This window comes from Salmo trutta, unplaced genomic scaffold, assembly GCF_901001165.1.
Source record: "Salmo trutta unplaced genomic scaffold, fSalTru1.1, whole genome shotgun sequence".
In the NCBI taxonomy this organism is placed as follows: domain Eukaryota; kingdom Metazoa; phylum Chordata; class Actinopteri; order Salmoniformes; family Salmonidae; genus Salmo; species Salmo trutta.
This window is the reverse complement of record NW_021823017.1, coordinates 874-10000: the sequence shown is the minus strand read 5'-3', so window position 1 is coordinate 10000 and position 9127 is coordinate 874. Positions and strand designations below refer to the sequence as shown.

Below are 9127 nucleotides of genomic sequence, written 5' to 3'. Positions count from 1 at the left end.
GGGACGGCAGGTAGCCTAGTGGTTAGAGTGGAGGGGAGGCAGGTAGCCTAGTGGTTAGAGTGGAGGGGAGGCAGGTAGCATAGTGGTCAGAGTGGAGGGGCGGCAGGGTAGCCTAGTGGTTAGAGTGGAGGGACGGCAGGTAGCCTAGTGGTTAGAGTGGAGGGGAGGCAGGTAGCCTAGTGGTTAGAGTGGAGGGGAGGCAGGTAGCCTAGTGGTTAGAGTGGAGGGGAGGCAGGTAGCCTAGTGGTTAGAGTGGAGGGGAGGCAGGTAGCCTAGTGGTTAGAGTGGAGGGGAGGCAGGTAGCCTAGTGGTTAGAGTGGAGGGACGGCAGGTAGCCTAGTGGTTAGAGTGGAGGGACGGCAGGTAGCCTAGTGGTTAGAGTGGAGGGACGGCAGGTAGCCTAGTGGTTAGAGTGGAGGGACGGCAGGTAGCCTAGTGGTTAGAGTGGAGGGACGGCAGGTAGCCTAGTGGTTAGAGTGGAGGGGAGACAGGTAGCCTAGTGGTTAGAGTGGAGGGGAGGCAGGTAGCCTAGTGGTTAGAGTGGAGGGGAGGCAGGGTAGTGGTTAGAGTGGAGGGACGGCAGGTAGCCTAGTGGTTAGAGTGGAGGGGAGGCAGGTAGCCTAGTGGTTAGAGTGGAGGGGAGGCAGGTAGCCTAGTGGTTAGAGTGGAGGGACGGCAGGTAGCCTAGTGGTTAGAGTGGAGGGGAGGCAGGTAGCCTAGTGGTTAGAGTGGAGGGGCGGCAGGTAGCCTAGTGGTTAGAGTGGAGGGGCGGCAGGTAGCCTAGTGGTTAGAGTGGAGGGGCGGCAGGTAGCCTAGTGGTTAGAGTGGAGGGACGGCAGGTAGCCTAGTGGTTAGAGTGGAGGGGAGGCAGGTAGCCTAGTGGTTAGAGTGGAGGGGAGGCAGGTAGCCTAGTGGTTAGAGTGGAGGGGCGGCAGGGTAGCCTAGTGGTTAGAGTGGAGGGACGGCAGGTAGCCTAGTGGTTAGAGTGGAGGGGAGGCAGGTAGCCTAGTGGTTAGAGTGGAGGGGAGGCAGGTAGCCTAGTGGTTAGAGTGGAGGGGAGGCAGGTAGCCTAGTGGTTAGAGTGGAGGGACGGCAGGTAGCCTAGTGGTTAGAGTGGAGGGGAGGCAGGTAGCCTAGTGGTTAGAGTGGAGGGGCGGCAGGTAGCCTAGTGGTTAGAGTGGAGGGGCGGCAGGTAGCCTAGTGGTTAGAGTGGAGGGGCGGCAGGTAGCCTAGTGGTTAGAGTGGAGGGGCGGCAGGTAGCCTAGTGGTTAGAGTGGAGGGACAGCAGGTAGCCTAGTGGTTAGAGTGGAGGGACGGCAGGTAGCCTAGTGGTTAGAGTGGAGGGGAGGCAGGTAGCCTAGTGGTTAGAGTGGAGGAGAGGCAGGAAGCCTAGTGGTTAGAGCGTTGGGCTAGTAACTGAAAGGTTGCAAGATCAAATCCCCCGAGCTGACAAGGTACAAATCTGTCGTTCTGCCCCCTGAACAAGGCAGTTAACCCACTGTTCCTATGCCGTCATTGTAAATAAGAATTTGTTCTTAACTGACTTGCCTAGTTAAATAAAGATAATATGTGTATTAACCAGCTAGCCAGCTAAATAGCGATCAGTATTAGCTGCTAACAAGATTTTTTTTTAGCAACTTGCTAAGAAAATACAAACTAGCAGACAGTTAGATACACAGACAGTAAGATACACAGACATTTAGATACACAGACATTTAGATACACAGACAGTAGGATACACAGACAGTTAGATACACAGACAGTAAGATACACAGACAGTAAGATTCACAGACCGTAAGATACACAGACAGTAAGATTCACAGACAGTTAGATACACAGACAGTAAGATACACAGACAGTTAGATACACAGACAGACAGATACACAGACAGTAAGATACACAGACAGTTAGATACACAGACAGTAAGATACACAGACAGTTAGATACACAGACAGTAAGATACACAGACAGTTAGATACACAGACAGACAGATACACAGACAGTAAGATACACAGACAGTAAGATACACAGACAGTAAGATACACAGACAGTAAGATACACAGATAGTTAGATACACAGACAGTTAGATACACAGACAGTTAGATACACAGACAGTAAGATACACAGACAGTAAGATACACAGACAGTTACATACACAGAATGTAAGATACACAGAATGTAAGATACACAGACAGTTACATACACAGAATGTAAGATACACAGAATGTAAGATACACAGACAGTTAGATACACAGACAGTTAGATACACAGACAGACAGTAAGATACACAGACAGTAAGATACACAGACAGACAGTAAGACACACAGACAGTAAGATACACAGACAGTAAGATACACAGACAGTTAGATACACAGACAGTTAGATACACAGACAGTAAGATACACAGACAGTAAGATACACAGACAGTTAGATACACAGACAGTAAGATTCACAGACAGTAAGATACACAGACAGTAAGATTCACAGACAGTTAGATACACAGACAGTAAGATACACAGACAGTTAGATACACAGACAGACAGATACACAGACAGTAAGATACACAGACAGTAAGATACACAGACAGTAAGATACACAGACAGTAAGATACACAGATAGTTAGATACACAGACAGTAAGATACACAGACAGTAAGATACACAGACAGTAAGATACACAGACAGTTACATACACAGAATGTAAGATACACAGAATGTAAGATACACAGACAGTTAGATACACAGACAGTTAGATACACAGACAGACAGTAAGATACACAGACAGTAAGATACACAGACACACAGTAAGATACACAGACAGACAGTAAGATACACAGACAGTAAGATACACAGACAGTTAGATACACAGACAGTTAGATACACAGACAGTTAGATACACAGACAGTAAGATACACAGACAGTTAGATACACAGACAGTAAGATACACAGACAGTTAGATACACAGACAGTTAGATACACAGACAGTAAGATACACAGACAGACAGATACACAGACAGTTAGATACACAGATAGTAAGATACACAGACAGTTAGATACACAGACAGTAAGATACACAGACAGACAGATACACAGACAGTTAGATACACAGACTAATAGTTTAATTATAGAACGTTTGTGGGTTGATATTAAGAAGCAAAGTGGAAAACACCATTGTTGTCATCAACATATTGTTGCATCTGCTGCATTGACCAATGGCGCTCCTTGTGTGACAGGGGGCGGGGCTTGGTGAGAGAGTCGACTCAAGTAGCGAGTAAAACTATACAAACGAAATGACGAATCACATTTAACAAACCAAACATACCGTTATAGAAGGTAAAGTAAAAACCCAAACTGGTCCTTGCATCAATACCGGTATATTGTAAAATACGGTATACCGCCCAGCCCTACTAAGGTAACCAGGTAACCGCTTTCTCACGCTACCCAAATCGGAAGTGTCGCGTGTGCGAGCGTTGCAAAATTAATGTACACGTACATGTTATTCAATCATTGCCCCCCACACTGCTCGCGTGCGCCAACGAGCGTCTGCGTTGCCAGGCGCTAAAATAGAAGTTGATTATATTTGTGATGCCGAACGCGATGCAAGTCCCGCCTCTCCCATCTCCTCATCGGCTTTTAGAAGCATATACCCACGTGCCGTCTCCTCATTGGTTGTTAGGAGCATATACCCACGTGCCGTCTCCTCATTGGTTGTTAGGAGCATATACCCACGTGCCATCTCCTCATTGGTTGTTAGGAGCATATACCCACGTGCCATCTCCTCATTGCTTGTTAGAAGCATATACCCACGTGCCATCTCCTCATTGGTTGTTAGAAGCATATACCCACGTGCCGTCTCCTCATTGGTTGTTAGGAGCATATACCCACGTGCCATCTCCTCATTGGTTGTTAGGAGCATATACCCACGTGCCATCTCCTCATTGGTTGTTAGGAGCATATACCCACGTGCCATCTCCTCATTGGTTGTTAGGAGCATATACCCCACGTGCCATCTCCTCATTGGTTGTTAGAAGCATATACCCACGTGCCATCTCCTCATTGGTTGTTAGGAGCATATACCCACGTGCCGTCTCCTCATTGGTTGTTAGGAGCATATACCCACGTGCCGTCTCCTCATTGGTTGTTAGGAGCATATACCCACGTGCCATCTCCTCATTGCTTGTTAGGAGCATATACCCACGTGCCATCTCCTCATTGGTTGTTAGGAGCATATACCCACGTGCCGTCTCCTCATTGGTTGTTAGGAGCATATACCCACGTGCCGTCTCCTCATTGGTTGTTAGGAGCATATACCCACGTTGGTGATTGAAAGATGAACTGAGGTCAGTCGGTCGGTTGTGGTAATGCACCTTATTATGAAAATGAGTTGCCAATCGCCATGTAAAGTCCAAAGAAGATGAAGAAGAAGCCTGGAAGGAGGAGAGATGACTAAAATAACAACTCAAAGTTTATATCACAGGACAAACCAGAAACCGTAAGCTAGTTAGCTAAATAGGACAAATTAGCTTGCAACAGTAAGCTAGCTAGCTAAATTGCCATACACTTTTAATGCTTTTCGACCTTTCCCCCAATTAATATAATTGGTTCAGTGTTTGTTTTGATATTTTAACCTGTGTGTCGTGATTGCGTTTGGTGTGGGGGGGGACAAAATCAATTTACGCACAATGGCAGACGCACGCGCACTTCAGGTTTGGACATGGTGTCTCCCTCTCCAACCCACCCTGTATCATCCTGCGTTGTCTGGCCCCCAGTGGGCAGCAATGTAAAGTAACCGTTGTAACCTCTCTCTCTCCCCCTCCAGCCCCCCCTGTATCATCCTGCGTTGTCTGGCCCCCAGTGGGCAGCATGTAGAGGAGGTAAAGGTACCAGAGCTAGCCTACACCTCCCTCTTCACCATGGCCTGGCTCCACTCAGGTAAACAGGCACTCATTGGACACTGCATGTAACTGCCCTCTGCTTCAGCTCCTCCAACGTGTGTGTGTGTGTGTGTGTGTGTGTGTGTGTGTGTGTGTGTGTGTGTGTGTGTGTGTGTGTGTGTGTGTGTGTGTGTGTGTGTGTGTGTGTGTGTGTGTGTGTGTGGTTATTCGGCTGGGTTTATTTATTTTGCTCCTTTGCACCCCATTATTTCTATTTCTACTTTGCACTTTCTTCTACTACAAATCTACCATTCCAGTGTTTTACTTGCTATATTGTATTTACTTTGCCACCATGGCATTTTTTTGCCTTTACCTCCATTATCTCACCTCATTTGCTCACATTGTATATAGTCTTATTTTTTTCTACTGCATCATTGATTGTATGTTTGTTTTACTCCATGTGTAACTCTGTGTTTTTGTATGTTGTCGAACTGCTGTGCTTTATCTTGGCCAGGTCGCAGTTGTAAATGAGAACTTGTTCTCAACTTGCCTACCTGGTTAAATAAAGGTGAAATAAATAAATAAATAAATAAAAATAATGCAGGGATCATCAACTAGATTCAGACGGTTTTGTTCTGGAGCGGCTGGCCGAGGGCCCGGAAACATAATTACAAATAATTTGTAGACTGCAAATTGACCGCAAGAATATCAAACAGATATAATTTTGGACTAAAACATATTCATTTTTAAACATTGCTTATATTTGTATACGATCACATATACAGTGCCTTCGGAAAGTATTCAGACCCCTTGACTTTTTCCACATTTTGTTACGTTTCAGCCTTATTCCAAAATCAGATAAATAAAAAAGAAATCCTCAGCAATCTAAACACCATACCCCATAATGACATCACAATACCCCATAATGACATCACAATACCCCATAATGACATCACAATACCCCATAATGACATCACAATACCCCATAATGACAAAGCAAAAACAGGTTTTTAGACATTTTTGCAAATGTATTAAAGATAAAAAAACAGAAATACCTTATTTATGTAAGTATTCAGACCTTTTGCTAAATTGAGCTCAGGTGCACCCTGTTTCCATTGATCATCCTTGAGATGTTTCTACAACTTGATTGGAGTCCACCTGTGGTAAATCAAATTGATTGGACATGATTTGGAAAGGCACACACCTGTCTATATAAGGTCCCACAGTTGACAGTGCAAAAGAGCGAGGCCTTGGTCAGGGAGGTGAACAAGAACCCGTTGGTCACTCTGACAGAGCTCCATCTCTGTGGAGATGGGAGAACATTGCAGAAGGACAACCATCTCTGCAGCACTCCACCAATCAGGCCTTTATGGTAGAGTGGCCAGACGGAAGCCACTCCTCAGTAAAAGGCACATGACAGCCCGCTTGGAGTTTGCCAAAAGGCACCTAAAGTGTCTCAGACCATGAGAAACAAGATTCTCTGGTCTGATGAAACCAATATTGAACTATTTGGCCTGAATGCCAAGTGTCACGTTTGGGGGAAACCTGGTACCTCCCTACGGTGAAGCATGGCGGTGGCAGCATAATGCTGTGGAGATGTTTTTCAGCGGCAGGGACTTGGAGACTAGTCAGGATCGAGGCAATGATTAACGAAGCAAAGTACAGAGAGATTCTTGATGAAAACCCGCTCCAGAGCGCTCAGGACCTCAGACTGGGGCGAAGGTTCACCTTCCAATAGGACAATGACCCTAAGCACACAGCCAAGACAATGCAGGAGTGGCTTCGGGACAAATCTCTGAATGTCCTTGAGAGGCTCAGCCAGAGCCTGGACTTGAACCCGATCGAACATCTCTGGAGAGACTTTAAAATAGCTGTGCAGCGATGCTCCCCATCCAACCTGACAGATCTTGAGAGGATCTGTTGAGAAGAATGAGAGAAACTCCCCAAATACAGGTGTACCAAGCTTGTAGCGTCACACCCAAGAAGACTCAATGCTGTAATCGCTGCCAAAGGTGCTTCAATAAAGTACAGAGTAAAGGGTCTGTAAATGTGATATTTCTGGTTTTTATTTTAAATACATTTGCAAAAATGTCTAAAAACCTGTGTTTGCTTTGTCATTATGAGGTATTGTGTGTAGATTGATGAGGGGGGGAAAAAACAATTTAATATATTTTAAAACAAGGCTGTAAAACATGGAAAAAGTCAAGGGGTCTGAATACTTTCTGAAGGCCCTGTATCTCTCTATTATGCCTGGGATCACTTTGGAACAGAGTTCCAACATTAAAATCACTACGAGCTGATTTGCTGGTGTTTTTTTTACAGTATTTTATGTCCAACAGAAAACTTGGGGAGCCACCAGTTGGGCAACGCTGGGTTAATGGTTACTGATGAAGACACATTTCTGTCTGGTATGGATTAATAAATTATTGTTCTTCTCAGTCAACAGGGATCGGAGCGGAGCGGGAACGGGGACAAGGTCTGGGACAGGGTCGGGGACAGGAACGGGGACAGGGTCGGGGACAGGGTCGGGGACAGGAACGGGGACAGGAACGGGGACAGGGTCGGGGACAAGGTCTGGGACAGGGTTGGGGACAGGGTTGTGGACAGGAACGGGGACAGGGTCGGGGACAAGGTCTGGGACAGGGTTGGGGACAGGGTCGGGGACAGGGTTGAGGACAAGGTCGGGGACAGGGTCGGGGTCATTGTCGGGGACAGGGTCTGGGAGGACACTGTCCCACTGCCTCCTTTCTGCAGGGAACGACATCTTCAGAGTACCCTGGGAGGATGTCGTCCACCCTCAGTTCATTAACAGACCCACAGCCACGGTGGCTGCGCCTATTCGGGTCCCTACCAAGGGAGAAGGGGACAGGGGGAGGGAACAGGATGTCTTCAAGCCTTCGGAGAGGGCCAGATGCATTTTGATTGACACATCCAAGGACCAGTGTGGAGAGAGTAAAGAGGTGAAGCTCCTCCCACGGTTGAGACAGCCTATCGAGACCGGAAACGGTTTTGACATGGCAGCAGAAGAGGACTCGGACGGCGAGGGAGAGTATGTAGAACTGGAAGAGATCTGTCTACCACGCTTCTCTCCTCAGAAAGGATCCTTAACACAGTCTATTAGCCTGAACTACAGGAACCTGCATAAACCCTGGACTACACCCCAACACACACCCCAACACACACCCCAACACACAGCCCAACACACACCCCAACACACACCCCAACACACACCCCAACACCCCCCCAAAGCATCCCCCGCCAGGCCCTTTCAGGCTCCAGTGAAAAGCAGCACTTTCTCCCAGTCCAGGGTGTGTTGCAGACTCATCGAAGAAAACCTGAACAACGACGTGTTATGCCCTGTCATCTTCACCCCCACCTCCCCCTCCTCCCCCTCCTCCCCCACCTCCTCCCCCACGGCCCCCACCTCCCCCTCCTCCCCCACGGCCCCCACCTCCCCCTCCTCCCCCTCAGAAACCAGGACAGAGACAGAGGAGAGGAGGGATAGTGGTGCAGAAACCAGGACAGAGACAGAGGAGAGGGATAGTGGTGCAGAAACCAGGACAGAGACAGAGGAGAGGGATAGTTGTGCAGAAACCAGGACAGAGACAGAGGAGAGGGATAGTGGTGCAGAAACCAGGACAGAGACAGAGGAGAGGAGGGATAGTGGTTCAGAAACCAGGATAGAGACAGAGGAGAGGGATAGTTGTGCAGAAACCAGGACAGAGACAGAGGAGAGGGATAGTGGTGCAGAAACCAGGACAGAGACAGAGGAGAGGGATAGTGGTGCAGAAACCAGGACAGAGACAGAGGAGAGGGATAGTTGTGCAGAAACCAGGACAGAGGAGAGGGATAGTGGTGCAGAAACCAGGACAGAGACAGAGGAGAGGGATAGTGGTGCAGAAACCAGGACAGAGACAGAGGAGAGGGATAGTTGTGCAGAAACCAGGACAGAGACAGAGGAGAGGGATAGTGGTGCAGAAACCAGGACAGAGGAGAGGGATAGTGGTGCAGAAACCAGGACAGAGACAGAGGAGAGGGATAGTGGTGCAGAAACCAGGATAGAGACAGAGGAGAGGGATAGTGGTACAGAAACCAGGATAGAGACAGAGGAGAGGAGGGATAGTGGTGCAGAAACCAGGACAGAGACAGAGGAGAGGGATAGTGGTGCAGAAACCAGGATAGAAACAGAGGAGAGGAGGGATAGTGGTGCAGAAACCAGGACAGAGACAGAGGAGAGGGATAGTGGTGCAGAAAC

The 9127-nt window shown here is 47.8% G+C and overlaps 1 long non-coding RNA gene across 1 annotated transcript in view; it reads left to right on the top strand.

The window, feature by feature from the left end:
- Positions 1–7368, top strand: part of LOC115188245 (uncharacterized) — a 22605-nt gene extending 15237 nt beyond the window's left edge. The window contains exons 2-3 of the long non-coding RNA XR_003876366.1: positions 4818–4930; positions 7312–7368. This is a non-coding gene — a long non-coding RNA (uncharacterized LOC115188245). The remainder of the gene's footprint in view (positions 1–4817; positions 4931–7311) is intronic.
- The last annotated feature ends 1759 nt before the right edge of the window (positions 7369–9127 follow it).